This window comes from Schistocerca americana, chromosome 6 (genome assembly GCF_021461395.2).
Source record: "Schistocerca americana isolate TAMUIC-IGC-003095 chromosome 6, iqSchAmer2.1, whole genome shotgun sequence".
NCBI classification, from domain to species: domain Eukaryota; kingdom Metazoa; phylum Arthropoda; class Insecta; order Orthoptera; family Acrididae; genus Schistocerca; species Schistocerca americana.
In genome coordinates this window covers 424,874,959-424,895,337 of record NC_060124.1, presented here as the reverse complement: position 1 = coordinate 424,895,337, position 20,379 = coordinate 424,874,959, and positions in this window count along the sequence as shown.

Genomic DNA, 20,379 nt, shown 5'->3' with positions numbered 1-20,379 from the left:
TAGGTATATTTTTCACTGATACACTATTGAGAAAGTTATGACAGACGACAAAACAATCTTAGATTCGTCAACGTTTATCTCGCGTAAGGACCACGAGTACAAGATAACAGAAATCAGGGCTTGCGCGGAATCACATAGAGAATCGGTTTTCCCTCGATCCATTTGCTAGAGGAACAGGAAAACGGATGATTGGCAATATCTACAAGGTATCCATGCACCAAATGATGCCCTGTGAAATAAGCTACAGAAACTCAGCTGCATAGCTCCCTAGGCTAGTACTGCTGGGAGTAAAGAAACTGTGGTGAAATGTCTCATTCACAGAATACGTTGGTTCCAAGAATGACCCTTCCACTTTAAATTATTCACTGTTTAAAACTGTCCGTGGGGCCAGAACTCGAACGACAAACTTGCAGTGCACTTACCGGCTGAGCAATCCACATCCGACTCATGATCCACGGTCAAAGCTACTTTTCTATCAGTCCCTGTGTTTTAATATTTATTTGACGTATTTCAGGTAACTGAAAGAAATACACAATCTCTACAATGAAGTGACGGTGTTTCATGGTCCCCAGGACACTGAAAACGGTGGGGCGTGTTTCTTAATACAGTGAAGGGTCACCACGGATGACAATTCGTGCTCTCCAATGTGCTCCCATGCAGGCTACAAGGTTGGTAAGGAGTTGTTGTGGTAGGGTGTTCCACTCCTCTGTATGCGCTGTTGACAACGACTGGACGGTCGTTTTTGCATGTGGATGTTCTGCAATACATTACCCCAACACATCCCACACGTTCTCTATGAGATTCAAGTAGGGGAAGAACAGACCAGAGTTCGACCCAAGGGCATTTCGATGTGGTCATCACAGTCTTGCATTAAAACGAAGGCAGGAATGAACACACCCCTGAAAAGACAGACAAAGGGAAAAAGGACAGTTTCACAATATCGGAGACCAAAGTTCGTACAGTGGTAAAAGATCTGGAGGTCATTTCACCCACGCCTCCCCATACCGTAATACCAGAACCACCGAAAGGGTCAGTTTCGACAATGTTGAACGTACTCTCATAAGGTGAGAAGTGCGAGCTCGTAATACAACCAGACACGTTTTCGAACATGATTGTCTTCGTGCTCCTGGTGTTCCGGTGTGCAGTGGCATAATGTTGTACGGACGTATTGACCTCCAAATGTTTGTACACGGTACAGTCAACGCCATTGTACTCCTTCCCTTTGTGCGTATTTTCAGTGGTTCAATGGTGCATTCAACCTTGACTACATTCTAATGGATGATAATGCGCTACCGCAGCGAAGTAGGTAGGGGGTGGAGCTCTTGGAACGAGAGGATATTCGACGAATGGACTGGTCCGTCCCCACTCTCCCTACCTAAATCACATCGAGCACGGGTGGGTTGGGTTGAGATGTTTTGCTGCCTGCCCACAGGCACCGACGTCCATCCAGCAGTTGTCACCCGTACTGGTGGTGGAATGGAAGGGCCAAGCATGAGTTCCTCTCCTATGCCAGCCTCTTCGTTTCAGAGTAGTAATAACTGCATTCCATTTTCTGTTATCCCTGAAACTTTCATACTCTGTACTCGTGGTCTAAGGGTAGCGTCTTTGATTACTAATCAAAACGTTCTCGCTCCTGGGTTCGAACCACATAACAGCTTAATATTAAACAAAAATCACCACCATTGGCGACCGAAGACTTCCAGCATAAGAAACTACTCTCAATCAGCCAACTGTCTTGTCAAAAGCGGCGCAAGAGCGAACAGAGGTTCAGGGCCTCCCTTGCTCATGGGGTGGGAAAGGCAGAAGAATCAGAAATGATCAACGGCATGAGGGTGCAGAAGACAACAGAACCCATTGCATTAAAGAAACATAATATGCATGCACAGGGCATGAGAAAGTGCCATAGTGATCTCCCCATTGGCCAAATCTTACGGAGTAGTCCCCCATTTGGATCTCTGGGAGACGGCTGCCAAAAAGGTGGTTACCATGAGAAAAAATTGTATAACCAACGAAAGGATAACGTTCTAACAGCGGGGGCGTGGAACAACAGAATCACGGAATACTCTGACGCCCCTATCCGCCGGTGACATCTGCTGAACTGGGTCATGTGTGGCAGCTGTCGTGCTGCTGAGCTGCGCACCAGCAGGCGACGCCGTGCGGCCAACAGCGGGAAGAACGAGGGTGAGCCGTCCAGGTTCTCCAGAGCCTTACTGGGTATGCTCCCCTGCTCTTACTTGTGGTCTTCACATCACACAATTGGGGGGCAGTAGCGTCAACAGATGTTGTTAGCTGAGCAGCAATGCCCTTCTCACAACCTCCAGGGAACGACCAGGATGATGGCCGATATCGTCCACATCTTTAGGAATCCGCGAGGGTGCACTTCCTCCATCCGGACTGTAGACAACTTACACTTCGTTGGCCGAAATCTCAGTGCTTTTAACGTCAAATTTCAATTATTTACACGCTTATAGCTATGCTTCTGATTTTGAAACGACGGAGGGTGACGAGCGGGTTTTCTTGATTCTACTTGTCCAGTTAGCTTTTTTCTAGCTCTCACTCTATTGAGTACGAGTTGCTAGACCCAGTTTAATTGGCAAAGTGTGAGTTTCTCAGTAGCATATACGTTTCCGAGTACAATAATATTACTTCAGTCCGGGTTACACCGTTCCATGCACTCGGTTGTTGGGCAGTGTCGTAAACGCCGCTCTGTCTGCACTGTTTCGTCGTAATATCAACAATACAGTCCAGTGCCCTACATAACTAGCACACCTGCTGAACTGGCCTCTACTGCGGTAGGAATACTCGTAAAATTGGAAAAATTCTCAAATTCCGCGCTGCATTTTTCAAGGGAGCAACAGCACATACTGTACTACACATTCCGGAAAACCGTTGCAGGAAACAGGATCTAAATGTCAGGCCCAAGACAATTGACGTAGCACCATCTACGACGATGCAAATCCATCACATACATCGTAATTTGAAATATCAAGCGTCTAGATGAAACACTACAAGCAGAGGGATGCAAAACTATCATGGATCCCTCATATAAAGAATTAACGTTCCCAGGCGAAAAGCGCTCTCATGAGCACTAGACAGGACTGTGATAAAAACTGGGTTCTGAAACCCTAGGAATATGTACTGAGTAGTGACTACGGTAACAAGACCTATGACAACTGATGGGGCTACATGATGATGGAATAAAGTAGAAGCTGTGTGCTAGGGAGCTTGGTAAGGTACAGAGATTCTACTGCTTAGCTATAACAGGAGGTATGCCCCTATTACACCTTTGGCTTTCAATAGAGGCAGTGGCAGGGGCATACAGCTTAAGAACAAGAAATAACTGGATTAATTTAGCATAACGAGAACCTCACACTCGTATGGTGTGGTAAACATAGGAATTCACTCGGTAATGGTGGCTGACCATACAAGCTTTTAGCTACTCCAATAAACTTTTCCCTGTAACAATTGCAAGAAGCGAGCAGCGGAAGAAAATTGGAATTTTGTTGTAAGTTCGTATGGGACCAAACTGCGGGGTTCATCGGTCCTTAGGCTAGCACATTTCTTAATTTTGTTTAATCTAACTTACGCTAAGGTCAGCACACACCCATGCCCGAGGGAGGACTCGAACAAGCAACCGGGAGGAGCTGCGCGTACCGTGGCAAGGCACCTCACACTGTTCGGCCATCCCGCGAGGTCGAGTGGAGGAATGAAACACGACATATTTCACGATCTATAGTCTGGTTTGCTGACAGGTCTAAAATAGATAAACGCTCTGCGAACAGAGAAAATTGGGCACATCCAAGAACAGAGGTAGCAGTCTGTCTAGGGAAGTTGGCCACAGGCGGAAATATCCGCTACTAGGGTATGCACGGAAGAGCATTTGCTTAGGTATTACAAGGATCGTGGTATCTACACTCGTAAGGTTGTAATGCATTTTGATTTTTGTATGCCATCGATATACACGTTAGAGAGAGAGCAAGTGACGTTAGTGTTAAACAATCTTTGGTCTTGTCGTGGTAAAGTCTTTGCCTCTCAGCAGTTTGATACGTTGTTATTTGAAGAGTGGTAGGCGAGGGACATATTTGGTAGTGCTGTGTTGACTTTTGATTCCATCTGTTGGATGAAGAAAGAGGTACTGTGAAGGACAGAAAGGGCGAATATGATGTATGTATTGAAAAGTAAAAGGAATATAAATTTTGAATAATGATATATATATATATATATATATATATATATATATATTCTATTTCTAAAAAGCTCAAACAGCTTAATGAAATCTTAATTCGTGAATCAGGCAAGTGGGCTGGTCATTCTCTCATCTCAGTTCAAGTGAACAAAGTTAACTATCTGACAATGATCATTTCTACAAATAATGTACGAAATGCTACTGTCTTATCTCAGATTTCCTCTTTCTCTCTCTCTATCTCCCTCTCTCTCACTATATATACAGGGTGTTACAAAAAGGTACGGCCAAACTTTCAGGAAACATTCCTCACACACAAAGAAAGAAAATATGTTACGTGGACATGTGTCCGGAAACGCTTACTTTCCATGTTAGAGCTCACTTTATTACTTCTCTTCAAATCACATTAATCATGGAATGGAAACACACAGCAACAGAACGTACCAGCGTGACTTCAAACACTTTGTTACAGGAAATGCTCAAAATGTCCTCCGTTAGCGAGGATACATGCATCCACCCTCCGTCGCATGGAATCCCTGAAGCGCTGATGCAGCCCTGGAGAATGGGGTATTGTATCACAGCCGTCCACAATACGAACACGAAGAGTCCCTACATTTGGTACCGGGGTTGCGTAGACAAGAGCTTCCAAATGCCCCCATAAATGAAAGTCTAGAGGGTTGTGGTCAGGAGAGCGTGGAGGCCATGGAATTGGTCCGCCTCTACCAATCCATCGGTCACCGAATCTGTTGTGCATGAACCACATGTTGTGTCGTACTTGTAAAGGTACATGTTCTAGCAGCACAGGTAGAGTTTCCCGTATGAAATCATGATATTGTGCTCCATTGAGCGTAGCTGGAAGAACATGGGGCCCAATCAAGACATCACCAACAATGCCTGCTCAAACGTTCACAGAAAATCTGTTTTGATGACGTGATTGCATAATTGCGTGTCGATTCTCGTCAGCCCACACATGTTGATTGTGAAAATTTACAATTTGATCACGTTGGAATGAAGCCTCATCCGTAAAGAGAACATTTGCACTGAAATGAGGATTGACACATTGTTGGATGAACCATTCGCAGAAGTGTACCCGTGGAGGCCAATCAGCTGCTGATAGTGCCTGCACACGCTGTACATGGTACGGAAACAACTGGTTCTCCCGTAGCACTCTCTATACAATGTCGTGGTCAACGTTACCTTGTACAGCAGCAAGTTCTCTGACGCTGACATAAGGGTTATCGTCAACTGCACGAAGAATTGCCTCGTCCATTGCAGGTGTCCTCGTCGTTCTAGGTCTTCCCCAGTCGCGAGTCATAGGCTGGAATGTTCCGTGCACCCTAAGACGCCGATCAATTGCTTCGAACGTCTTCCTCTCGGGACACCTTCGTTCTGCAAATGTGTCTCGATACAAACGTACCGCGCCACGGCTATTGCCCCGTGCTAATCCATACATCAAATGGGCATCTGCCAACTCCGCATTTGTAAACATTGCACTGTCTGCAAAACCACGTTCGTGATGAACGCTAACCTGTTGATGCTACGTACTGATGTGCTTGATACTAGTACTGTAGAGCAATGAGTCGCTTTTCAACACAGGCACCCGAAGTCAACATTACCTTCCTTCAATTGGGCCAACTGGCGGTGAATCGAGGAAGTACAGTACATGCTGACGAAACTAAAATGAGCTCTAACACCGAAAGTAAGCGTTTCCGGACACATGTCCACATAACATCTTTTCTTTATTTGTGTGTGAGGAATGTTTCCTGAAAGTTTTGCCGTACCTTTTTGTAACACCCTGTATGAGGGTTGGAACATTAATATTGGCAACTATTTACTTACAACTCATACTAAATACATACGTGTTTCAATGTTTCTAAGTTTTACTGATCTGTGTTGACAGTTCAAGGGTCGCGCTCGAATTGATAGCAGTTCTGAAGCGAATTCCGTGAAGTCTTTCCTCCAGTTTAGAAAATGAGCTGAACTCAAGAGCGGCTAAGTCAGGGGACTGCAGCAGGTGGTATAGCGCTTAGCAGCCCCATCAGTCAAACAAATCAGTAACAGCTTGCACTGTGCGTGTTTGAGCATTTTCCTGCAAAATGATGGTCAGGTCCTGCAGAGAATGTCATCACTTCTGTCTCTATGCTGCTAATTTTTGGAACACGATCTACGATCAGCTTAGAGACAGAAGTGATGAGACATGTTGTGTATGGAACACTGGCGCACAAAATGACCGCTATCAACACACCGAAATCAGTCTTTAGCATTCCATGGACAGGCCTCCCTGTCCCTTTCACCCTGAACATTTTCAGCATGTTCCCCTGCTATCGATTTTTCAAAATCGCTTCTCGTATCGGCGAATGTATGCTCTCGATTTTAAAGATCGACTCATGTAACGTGGAAAAAGTGGTAACTTTCTGAAAAACACAAAATCATTCGTGGCTTGCCTTCTCGACGGTTTCACCACTCAGTCGCAGGCAATACCAGTGCAGAAACTGTAACTCTAATCTCCTCAGTATAATGTTGGAAAGTTCCGCCTCGGGCATCGTATTTATACAGCAGTTCGCCCCTAACTCGCGACCATTAACTTTCCCATACAATCTATTTCTCTAAGTCATCTAACATTCACTGAACCTCCAGCACCTCAGCCACACTCTGACGAAACAAACCTCTCGTCACCAGATACGTCAACTGAAGGATCACCTGGTGTGGAACGTTAATGCATTTGCAATTTCCTCAAAACGTTCCAACAGTCACAAAAGTCGCCCGCCGCCCCACCCAAGGGAGCGGGGGCTGGAGATCACGTGTAGTATCATTTGATGTCCCCATTTGAGCTTTCGGTCTTGTCTTACCCACTATTTTTACCCGATGTATTGTTTTCGAGATAAACTCATCTCTCTCTCTCTCTCTCTCTCTCTCTCTCTCTATATATATATATATATATATATATATATATAGAGAGAGAGAGAGAGAGAGAGAGAGAAGACTGCAGCATTGCCCGCGCCTGATTTGTAGAGATGATCATTGCCAGATGGTTAACTTTGTATACTTGCACAGAGCTAAGAGAATGACCACTCTACTTGGCTGGTGTACCCTTTGCAAGTCATTGTTCACATTCCACCATGTGGTATGTAACAGTCTGAAAATTGTTTGTAAATTTTACTTAGGAATCTAGCTTAACTGCTAGCTGCTTGCTGTTTCCTGTTCTGCCTTCTAGAAATCAGCAACAGTGTTGTCAAGACGCGAGGTAAGTAGAAATTTTGTTTAGAGCCATATAACTGTTTTACCTGAGATGTACATTTCATATAAAGAGAAGTTGTACTCAGACCACTTACAGTTCAGTTCAAATACGGTTATGTGTTGTCAAAGGTTAGCATATGAGTTTAAGGTGGATAACAGTTTGTAAGAACATAGTTTTCGTAAAAGGTAGATTTCTTTTATAGAGTGGGACATAAAGTAGGTCTAAATAACACACAAAAACAAAAATGTAGTGAGGATGTTATTCATTTATTCTCATTGCAGACCAGCTGCGAGATATCAATCAGTCGCTGCAACGACATGAAAGATCATTGCCGAATGCAGTGAAGCCCTTGGCAGAGTAGGGGAAAGCAACAGGCAAACCTGCTGTGGGTCCCTGGTCTCTCAGGAATTAATGACAATTAACAAGCTAATATAATATCCAGGACAGGTACCATGACTCGATTTATTGGACCGGAACGTGTCACAACGTAAGGTTACAGTACCGCCAAAACTACATAACTGAATCAGAAGCAGCACGTTTATTAGGCTACGAGCCAAAATCAAAAACGTGGCTAGTAAGTGTTGCCGTATCTATATGTCAATAGGAGTTCTATAATAATGAACTTGAACAGAAAACAGATCAAACTCGTGGTATAGCTTATGACTGGGCATGTAACTGCATAAAACATCTACACAGTATGGATACAGTGCAAAAAGGCAATTAGTGTGGACCACGTGGTGAGGAAGATGAAACTGCACCACATCTAATCTTCCAATGGGAAGCTCTGGAGGGCAAAAGAGAAAGAATAGTCACGTCGGTAAGGCCTGAAGGAAACGAGTCTAATAAGCACCTAGTAAAGAGACTTCTACTACTTCTTAATGGTACCGGTTTGCTTTAGTAGAAATACAGGAAGTAAAATACCAGCATAAACTCAGTGTCTGTGGGTGCAGCAGTGGGCTAAGGCCATTGTTGTTTTTATCTCACTCTAATAGAAATATCAAATTGAAGAGTCTCAACATGAGCCACTTCATCATTTTGCTTAACATTTAAATTAATATACCCACCTCTGGCACCTCAATTCTAGGCGCAAACTGCAAACTACTTAAAAAGCGACTGAGCAGCTGAGTGTGTCTATAGTGGATACAAGGTATATTATGTTTATTTCACTTCACATTTTACTACGTTTCGGGTAATTATCGGCGCCCGACATGCATATTCAATACATTTATGTACAGTGTGTCAGCATATATATCCTTTCCTGCTCTCACCTGAATCAGTCAAGAGCATGAATGAGAGTGTACAAGATAAATTTATGGAACATTCACCAGTTCAGGCATCTTCCGTCCCGGCTAAATATATCGTCAGGTGTTTGTATTAGATGCCTCAACAGTGTCATTCCAGCAGAATTACGATCAGACATAGCAGTATATGTGGATGACATTCTCGTGGCAGTGAAGTCATTGGCTGTCCAAAATGAGGTGGTTCTTCGGATATTGCAAGCCTTTGAACAGGCGGGAGTGACTGTGAACTTAGACAAGTCACAATTCGGCAGGAAAGGAATAAGATTCCTGGAATTCATAGTATCTGCAGATGAGATACAACCTGACCCGCCGGCCGAAGTGGCCGTGCGGTTCTAGGCGCTGTAGTCTGGAACCGCGAGACCGCTACGGTCGCAGGTACGAATCCTGCCTCGGGCATGGATGTGTGTGATGTCCTTAGGTTAGTTAGGTTTAACTAGTTCTAAGTTCTAGGGGACCAATGACCTCAGAACTTGAGTCCCATAGTGCTCAGAGCCAATTGAACCAACATGACCCAGACAGGAATAGTGCGATTGCGGAATGCGTAACTCCAACCAATAAAAAACAATTACACGGTTTTCTCTGACTAATTTCTACAAGTGACTTATAAATCTAAACTTAGTAACCGTGCTGACTAGGGCGCCTTGACACGATTCGCGTGGCTCCCCCCCCCCCCATTGGAGGTTCGAGTCCCCCCTCGGCATGGGTGCGTGTAAAGTCCTTAGCGTAAGTTAGTTTAAGTTAGGTTAAAGTCCTTAGCGTAAGTTCGTGCCCTGACTAGAAAAAATGCTCCATGGACCTGGGACCGGCAGGCACAAGACGAATTCACGAAACTTAAAGAGGCATTAGTCAAGGCACCGATTCTTGCACACCCCGACCTGTCGCAAGATTTCTGTGTCATGACTGACAGTTCATTCTGTGGTTTGGCCATCATTCTTTTCAAAGCAGAGGACATCACCGATCCATCCTCTTGGAAAATGATTTATTACCCAAACCGGGTGCCCACTCTCTGCGAAAGGAATTAATTACTCCCTCATGGAATTTTTTGCGCTGGCAAACGCGTGGGCCTTTACCATATTCTAATATTACCTTATTGGCCGAACGAAAAGGGTATTTACCGACCACTGAGGTCTGCAATTTTTAAAGACCGTTAAGCTTAAAGAAAGTAGTAAGAGACGGCATTCTCGTTGAAATACGTGGTCCAGACGATACACAGTGACTACTTGCAGTTACAGATGTACTCATGGACAAATTAGTATGGTACCTACAGTTAAGTAACGGGATTTTCGCAGCAAAGAAAGTGCTTCGAAACATCCATGAGACATGCTACTTTAACGACATGCTCAGACGAATACGCCGTGTCTTTTGAGTACGCGGGCCATGGCAGCGAGCCAAACTAGCCGCAGTGACGTATGCTGTACCTCTCCACCCAATACTCCCCACAAAACTGTGTGGCATCGCCGCGGTCGTGTTGTTCGGGCCAGTAATCCGTACCAGATCAGGCTCTCCTTATGTACTGGTGGCTTTGGAACTAAAGTCCAAGTTTGTTTCCTTTACACAACTGAGGATGGCAAATGGAAAAACTGTGGCGAAGGCTCTAGCTAACAACTTTTTCTAAAAGTAGATCCGTTGAAGCGGGTTGTTTCAGACAATGGGTCGCAGTTTACCTCGAAAGAGTGGTCACAAATTCTGAGGCGTCGGAAAGTAAAGCCGATATTCATTTCAGTGTGCCAACCGAGTTGTAACCCAGCGAAACACTGGATAAGGGAACTTGTAACATTTACTGTCACAGCAACCACAAAACCTGGAACACGCACCATAAATGCTTTCAGGTATTACTGTCACAGCAACCACAAAACCTGGAACACGCACCATAAATGCTTTCAGGGCATTCTCAGTCAACTTCCACACACATTGACCATACCACACCAGATCTCGGTTTTGAAACATCAGGAACCGCCCAGTAAAATCAATGAGGCAGTTTCGTGTCCGAAAGAGTGGAGACTCCGTCTCCAAGTAATCACGGACTTAGCGCTGAAGAACATTAGACAGGCTGCTAAAGCTAGAAAAAAGGTGTGTAAGGAGGATGTTAGGAGAACTGAGTTTGAAATAGGACAAAAGGTCCTTATCAGAAACAATTGGCTCTCAAATAAGCGTTCCGCACTATTCAAAAAGTTTTCAGTGTCTTCAATGGATGATATCGGTTGCGGAGCATTCCACATCCCAACACGCTGGGGGTTGAGACACTTCCATCTAGACGATCTGAAGGATATCACCACATTGCCAACGTAAGGCCATTCCTCCTATGAGAAGATGCTGTAAAGGAGAAAATCGCCGGATGTTGGGGTAACATTACATTTAATCATTGCGTTTTTTGTCATATTTTACTCTTTGTAGAGTGTAATCACCACGTATTCAGTCTTTTGTGACTTAGTGTACCAGTAACCCATGTATTGACTTATGTAACCGCCGGGAGATGCTGCGAATATATGGTCTTGATTATGAAATGTTATTTCTTAAAAAAGTAACAGATGATGCTGCCATAATTCTGTCGCTCATTCACCATCTGTGCATGAATCCACGATCATCTCAACGACTAACGAGACACAGAGACGAATCCATAGTCAAAGAATAATGGAATCAGGCGTTGTAGATCTGACCATAAATCGTGGTAGTATGTGTTACATGTGGTACTACGGGTGCGTTGTACTTGTGATTAGATAATATTTGTTCTATGTGGAACCATATCTGTGTTATGTTTGTACACGTACAGAAGTAGTTAGTACTAAACAGTATGTGTTGCGTTCTATATGTAGTTAGCAGTATTCAGTTTGAACGATTGCTGAACATTTGACGCCAAGAATACAAGCCATATCCATGTTCCCTTCTCCATAATTCCAAAGATATGTTCCTTTATAAAAATAAGAGACGTTCTGACTCATTCAATTGCTATATAAATACGTAATCAATTAATTATACAATTTATAATTGACCTTTAATCTTATTTAATTTTTCTCGTTGTAAATTATTTCATACCGCATCACGGTACATAGATCGAATGTAATTTTTCTCAATTGTAAAATTAATTAAGCTTTTTACAGGTTGAGGTATTCAGTGGCTTACATCGCTTCACAGTAATTAGACTACAGCTATATTACTGCCCAAGTTGTAGTGTTTCTAGGACAATGCACTGTAATGCTTTTTCTCGTTAATCAGTAGAATAGTTTAGTTTTTCCTTTTTTGATCTATCTGCCTTTTGCCATCGAAAGTATCGGTATAAAAATATCTCGCGTCTCATTTGCGAGTCCAGCTCTGATGTCGCAAGGCGAGGCTGCAGACAAAAGTCCAGCGTTGACGCCGCTAAGCGGTTGCTGTGTAGGGGGAGCCGGCGGAGGGCCGACCCCTGCTGCGACCGCCCTGAGCGACAGGGGCGGATGGCACGGGGCGTCGCAGAGGCTGGGCGAGGTTCGCCACTGCCAAGGGCGTCAGGCAGGAGAGCTCATGAAGTGCCACCCTTGCACCGGAACCTGCCGCGGAACACTTACTATTACTATATTAAGGGCATCACTTGGGATGCCTAACAGCAACAAAAGAGGGTCCACAAAAGCCGTCTTCGAGAGAACAACGGAACTCCATCAGAGATGGGTCGCGTCTTGTACGTAAACGGTCTGGTGTATTAACAGCTACGAGGATGAACACCTTCTGCCGCTTTCTTTCTCCCGACGAAGGATTCACAACAAAGTGCTGCCACTACGTCTGCTGTGTACCTGCTGCAGTAGATGTCATCTCGTACGCCATCAAAGCACTATTCAAGGCTTTCTTTTGGTGGAACATTGCGACGTTGAGCCACCATACATTATACTTCAATAATGTATGTTTCATTTCGCCTTGAATTAACTGAGATATATAAGACAAGTGTCAATTTTGCATCGCATTGCGTTCTAGTGGACATTCACAATTCGGAAACGTGTGTTTTTCGTTTTGGTATGAAATAACCGATATAAAGGTCAATTTTGTTGTTTACTCGTGTCGTGTATATTCTCCCACTATAATCAATAGATTTTCGTCTGCTATTCGTCACTTCGTTTTAACTGTAGTTTTGTTGCTTAATGTTGGTTTTACTCATTTTTTTCAGCTGTGGCACATTTTCACTTCGTTCCTATAGTAATATCTTAGTGTCTTGTCAATCAAATTCAGTTTTCAGTTTTAAAACAAGACTCGTTTATACACTGACACCTGTGTCACTGAAATAAATACTTAACTTGTAAAATGTTAGCCTGAAGTTACCAATTTTGGTTGCTTGTTTACCCGTTTGCCTGCTCGCTTGTTTCCTAATTATTTTCTTATTTATTCCCCTTTTTCTTTCAATTTCGATCATATTTACCACTGTTGATGTTCTTTTTCTGCAAACATTTTTCACATTTTTCAAATTCCGCGTTGGTGCCATGGTTAAATTCCTGATGGGTGTGACGTTGCATGGCAATCCACTCCCTGCCCAATCTTTTCTCCAGGTTGTGTGTGCGATAAAGGGTCTCTACATGAGCTTTAACGTTTTGCTTAAGATTTTATTTAGTGTACCCACCTCACGCACATCAGTTCTAGGCGAAAACTGTAAACTACATAAAAAACTGACCGGCAGAGTGTGGATATAGAGGCCACATGGTATATTATCTTTATTTCGCTTCACATTTAACTCGGAGCCCCACACGCATATCCATTACGTCTTTGTGCAATATGTCAGTATATACGTCCTTTCCCGGACTCACCTGACCAGTCAAAAACGTGAATGAAAGTGTACAAGATAAAATTCAGCACCTAGATATGTGGGAGTAAAGGTCTACTACCGTGGCAGAATAGCCAAACCTATAAATCACGTACCAGGTAACAAAGAGGCTTTTGTTCGCCTGGAACGTAGCTCTTGTACAGATTGGCACAACACAATAGGGAGATCTCTGGGCGCTTCCAGAGGCACGGGACACGTGGGTTCCAAGAGATTTCGCTCAGCAGTGTTCCGGAAGACGTGACATGGGCGACTAAGTGTGAGTCTGCGTATTCATACTCTGCTCCACCTTTGTTCAAACATGTGGACGTGTGATGTACCTCCTCAATTCAGTCGAATTTAATTCGTTGTTGATCTCACTAATATAGTACAATTGAACACATTTCTGAAACTTAGTTAATGCCGATTTCAGTTGGTTACCTAGTTCCCAAGTGCCTTTGTGGCCTCAGCAAGTGTTAACTACGGATCTGAGGGCCATATGTTCGCAGATCGTGTCTCACAGTAATATATCCTGTCCAATTTTCTTAGCTATTCTGAATTCTACCACTCATTTTATCCACAATTATTGTTTGTGACGACCATGTGCTCGCGGGTTGTGAGAATCGTTACATGTCACGGTTACTGATTCTAGGAGTAAACGATACAAATTAGTTTCAGAACTTCTTCTATGGTGCAACTATTAAGATTTAATTCTTAGTGATGAATTTTTGTTAACTTGCTTTGCGCACTCAAGCCAAGGAGACGTCGATTTGCTAACCATTTGCACACTGGTGAAGTTTTTCTCTATTCTTATATTTGTGCAGAATCTCTATTATACGTTTATATGTACGTGAATGTGAGTATATAAAGATTCCTCTAACTCTTCCATAATTAATATTCAATGATAAATCGTGGTGTGGTCTTAAAGACGAAGCTGTAAATGTAATTTTGTAACTCAGCCGTGAGCTTTATGAAGAATAGCAACCATCACCCATTTACTAGTTTTTTGGTTTACTAGTTTGTTCAGTTCTGTCTTCAGTAAACGTGACATTTTTACCAGAGTATGGGCTTACGTATTCTCTTGCAAACTTCCATTTTTACGTCCTACTGCTATTCCTTGTATAACAGATAAATATGGCCAAGTTATTTATTTAATATTTATTCGACTATCATAAATGTGCAGATCCAACAACACAGTTCATTTAAACATCACAGGTTTTTCTTTCATGTTTATCCAGTTACCGTCATCCCATCTTCCATGTTAATAGTTACCTGATTTTTATGGACATCTTCATGACGAGCATCGATCCCCAATCACATCCATCACGTTCAGATAACCTTAAAAAACATGTCTGATCGCGATAGCCTTGCGGAATCTTTGACGCTATGTCGTGCCAGGCCCTTTGACAAGCACGTGACGATGTAGTTGCAGATTGACAGGTAAGGCGGAAACAGCAGCTGAGGGCGCGAAGACGGCCTACCGCCTTCCAGCCCTGACATATTAAACTTTATCTCGGCCGCTGGGGATCTGGTCTGTACGAGGACGTCGTTTTGGCCAATTCTGCGTTATAGTAAACTCCACAAATTTGCCTAAGCCAAGCTTGTTGGTACCTTGGAAGCCCTTCGCTATTAATTCATGAACTATCTTGGTGAGCTTGTTAAAGTAAACTACGTGCTTGTCGCCTTAGCATCGTTGTACTCCAGCCACTTTCCTCTCAACCTTATTGCTGTATTTGTTGTCTGTCGGGGCTCACTCCAAAATAGCTAAAGCTTATTTCACTGGTGAAGCTTTTTTTTAGTAGGAGCTGCACTTTTCATTGCAACTATAATGGTGAAACAATTATGAAGACCGAAATTTTGTCATGTATGTTATTTAAAAGCAGTGATGCTTGTTTTAATAAGAGCTACCCTTTTCGCTGCAGTTGTTCTGGGTAAGCCTTACTACATTATTTCTGGACATTTAAAGTTTCTCTGGTCTTCCAGCAAAAATAAGGAAGTTTAATAAGAGCTATTATTTTCGGAGCAGTTATTACGGACGATTGTTTAGTAAAATAATTTTGGAGTATTGAAGACTTGTCCTGTTGCCTTTTTCCTTTACAGTTGTTGAGGACTGTATAGCCCAGTGTACTTCTGAGCTTCGTCTACAGATAGCTTGCTTATCATCATGTATAGTACAGTCATTGGGCACGTGTTGTCACCAATTTATGCTGGTGTTGCATGTTGATATGTACCAGAGTGTGTCCTTCCTTTGCCCATGGATAGCAATTCTGCACCACCAATCCTGTCTGTTTGCTTATCACCACCTGAGCGGTATCTGAATTGTATTTATATGACTTCACTTTATTCTAAACTTACGTGACCAAAGGGCACGAAGCATTCGTTATGTGTTTACTACCAGTTCCTGGTGAATTTCAAAGACATTGTTTAAATTTTATATCCAAAGTCAATTTATGGTATTTTGAAGGCTATAAAAAAGGGAATTTTCGATCATTGCCAAAGTTTTGTAACCGAAAGACAGGTTTAGGAAATATGGAAAATTCTTTCTTGTTAAGAGTGTGGTAAAATTTTAAAAAAAATAATGGCGAAGAATTTGAGTTAATGTTCTACTGAATTAAATAGTGTTGGTTTTGTCAACGATGAATGCTCTTCCTTGTTGTCTGGCCCAGTCATCCATATTTAGCAGCATATGAGGCTGGTTAAATGGTGTGCAAGACATCGCAGTATCGATGCTGCACAAACAGTATAGCTGTGCAGTTGCGCACCATGATAAGGCCAGTGGTCTCAGGATACTCATTATCTTTAAATATTTTTGTTTATACACGCCTTGCTTACACTTTTTGTGTATTTAGTAATTCAGCTAGCCACACTAAGTAAATTTCGCCACATGTTGCAGTGCTGTTACTTGTGTGTCTGTCGGACCATTTCTGTTTACGTCTACACTTCTGGTGTTACGGAAGTCTTGAGTAACACTTGAAGTTCCATTCGACACTTCCAAACCAGAAACTACATTTACTAATGATTCATTAAAAATGTGACTCTTGTAACCCTTAGGGACACTGTAACATAAGAACATTACCATTACTAACTAGTATGGAATATTAATTTTGTTTAGGTTCGGAATGAAATCACTGAAGTTCAGAGGAGAGCTATGGACTTTTGAGCGAATCGTTGCCGGACTTTAGTTGCAATGGTCAGTTTGTCCATAGATGTGTCTTAATGTTACATAGATATTTATTTTCTGTTAGGTCAGAACACAAGCATTTATGTAAAAATCCAGCTGCACATAGCATCAATGGAGACAGATAAAATCGACTAAGTGCTCAATCTGAATGGTAGTTGTTCATGAACCAACTGAACTCACGATTATTTGTGATTTGTCATGATGAAGAATGCTATCCTATATACTGATAGTTGTGGCAGTCTGTGTATAATACTGCTGTGGGAGATGGACATCTAAAAAGATAACATTCTCATATATTTGCCTCTATGCAATAACACATGTAAAGCCAGAGAAGGAGAAAGACATACTCGTACATTTTTTGTGAAAGTAGTAAATTTTATTTCAATATATGTTTAAATGGAGTTGAGTGGTATTAAAGCTTCAATAACATTATTTTACAAAGATGCATTTAACGTCTGAAGTTCGAAGATATTATACTAATGCTTTAATAATTTATTCAGTTTAAATATTTGTGAGTAAGTGTCCCCTTCACTTCTCAGAAAAACACCAGATTTTGACCTGATTTTTTCTCTTCCGGCACCTCCAGCACTCTCTCTGACGGCGAGTCTTCAGTGGGATGTCCATCTGAGTCCTGACTTTCTCCACCCAGCACTTCGAACACTCTCTCCAATAATCAGTCACTGGTGGTACGTCCACCACATCCACTGTCCAAAGTTCCTCAGGAATATGTTCATTGACTACCAGAAAAGCCCATCCACTTTGCAAATAGACGACAGTCTCAGTCCTGACTTACTCCATCGAGCACCTCCAGCACCCTCTCCAACAATGTGGCATTGGTGGTATGTTCTCCCCATCCACTGTGTTCACTTCTTCAGGAGTAAGTTTCTTTGGTAGTGAGCTCATGTCTCTGTGCACTTTGCACACACAGACACATATAACAGTTTTAGCTCTGACTTTCTCAGTCCAGCACCTGCAGCACCCTCTCCAGCGACGAGACATTGGATGGATATCCTTCTCGTTCACTGTTCTTGGTTCCAAGCGAAGATATTTATTGGTTAGCAAGCCGGTGGCCCCATCCACTTTGCACCCAAAGAACTTAGCCATAACTTCTCTGGCCAGTATCTCCAACACGCTCCCCAACGATGAGACGTTAGTGGAATGTCCTTCTTATCCACTATACTCAATTCGTCACAAATATGTTTATTGGTTAGTGAATCATTGTCCCTGTCCACTCCGTACACGCACAACAGTCTTTGCACTGACTTTTTTCACCCAGCACCTCCAACAACCTCTCTGACGACGAGGAACTGGCGGCGTGTCCTCGTCATGAATACGTTTAGTGGGTAGTGAGGCGGTGTGCCCGGCCACCGTGTGGGCGCACAACGGTCTTCTCCCCGACTCTCTCCGCCCAGCACCTCCGACACCCTCTCCGGCGGCGAGGGATCGGTGGGATGATCTCGTCACACTCCACCACAGGCGGCTCATGGATCTCGGCAGTCGTCACAATCATCCAGCCATCGTTCACCTGCACAGAAAATCATTCTTTACTTTAAAATACGTAAGACTTTCATTATACAACAACAGTAACAAAATTTTTCTACTGTGACTGTTAGGGACAAAAGATACGTTAAGAAAGACCAACTTTCTATTTTTCTGTGTGATCGAAAGGAAGGGAAGATGTTTCAAACACAATCATTAACGGTGAAAAGGATCATATTTATTATCTTTCAGCTATAAATGTGCCTCTTTATAATGGGTATGTTGTATGTAATCTGACTCATCTCTTAGTAACGAGTTATCCAAGAATATGTGTATTTAGTGCCGCCTTACCTTCCCGATGACTTTGCCGCAGGCTTCATCAATAGCAGCAGGCGGTGGCCGGGACTTCTCCGCCTGCGCTGCCACCAGAACCAACTCGTCCACGTCTGAGCGCAGCCGCCAACGCGCGGCGCTCATCCTCTGTGGGAGATTTGTTTCCACCGTCACAACTGTTGCTTTTCAATTTCTTTGTCTAACCTTTATCTAACATCTAATACTATGTGCATGAGAATTCACAGCATAAAATAAAAATTATTCTTATTTTAGTCTATCAAATTCATAAGCCTTCCAACTTTCAGTAAATGAGCCAAAAGGTCTGATTTTTGGAAGCACATTGTTGGAGTGTTTTCCAGGCGGTCATAAGATAACATCGACAGTATTTTCCCTTGTCTGGATCGATAGTAAGTTGTAATTAGAATAGAGATTCAAGCGTATAAATTAGTTTAACAGCCTTAAACGGTGTGGTGCCAACTCTTTAGAACAAAACAAAAACGCGAGTCGCCACATTGACGTCGTTGAACGTGGTCCCTACTGAAAACCTACTGTGTTGGCGAGAACAGTTAAAAAGTCCCTCGTAAATGGATTCTAGGAAATCCAACAAGTTTCAGAACATCTCGTATCTGAATACAAGAACCAAGAAAGAGGAGTGCAAATAGTCATTAAACTACCTCCTACTGGTATTTAAACCTCACACTCATCCTCCGCAAGCAAAACAGAATAAGCTATTCGATCCACTCACTGCTTTGGGTCCTCTAAATACCGAGTACGTGTATGCCCATACGGTTGCAACGGTGGGCTTGAAAACCAGCAAGTGGCTAAGCCGGTCCTAAAATCGTCGCCTAGTCAGTTTGTCCAAATATCAGCTAACAAATCATCATCATGCGTAAGTGAGACCTGATGCAATTCAGCATTAATTTCATCAGACTTTTGAGAGAATCTTCAGTAGTGATTAAACGTTGTATTAGCAGGTGTCACATGTATTGTAAGCGATGCTGTTTCCAGTTTTGGAACCACCATTAACCAGTTTAAGGAACATTTCTCCACATTCTGTAAATTCTTGTGTATTTGTCGTGATTTTCAAAAATTCATTGTAGTACTAAAAGTCAGAAACAGATTGTTAATGTTCTGCTTAACCTCCCTTTTTATTCTTTCTGTACAAAGCACACTTTTGATCGGTCCAGTGGCTACAGGGTTACGATTAAAAGAATTTCGTCGTACAGTCAGCCGATCGACCACTCGTTTTAATAGTGCTACAAGCACATTGATACGAAGGCACAAAAGAAAAGTTGTTATTCAGTCATGGTTTATTCATAACTACGAGTAACTAAGAACCACTAACTCGAGATGGCCTCACAGTAACCTGTGATGCAAATTAAGCTTAACAATCTTAGTAAAAATGGGTGCAGCTAAGTGTTGTTGTTGTTCGGTGTTCCTCACCTCTGGCTTTCCAATTAAATCGGTGTCTATGAGGTCTCCGTAAAAGTCTTCCTCTGCCTCCCTCCCAGATCGGAGGCAGAACACGCCCAAAAGCCTTCGGAACATCTGCAAAGAAAATAATAAATATCTCGTCAAGTATTGACCAGACAGAATTACAGCGTGTCCATTGTGCATTGCTGGACAGTGTGAAAGATTGGAATGATAAGATGGCGAGTGTCCAACGAAGATTTCTTACCAATGAGTATGCAGATATGTAGACGATACCAACAGAAACGTCGAAATCTCTGATACTGTACGATTTTTACCAAATGTAAATATCGGCTCACGAATAATTTGCAAATTCTGACCAAAGTAACGATTTTAGGTAGTACAATGATATATGTAGGCTCAATGTGTTCTAAGAATCAAATCGATGATTCAAGCTCAGTTGGGTTGTCGGGACTTACAACGTCTATTGAAAGTGGC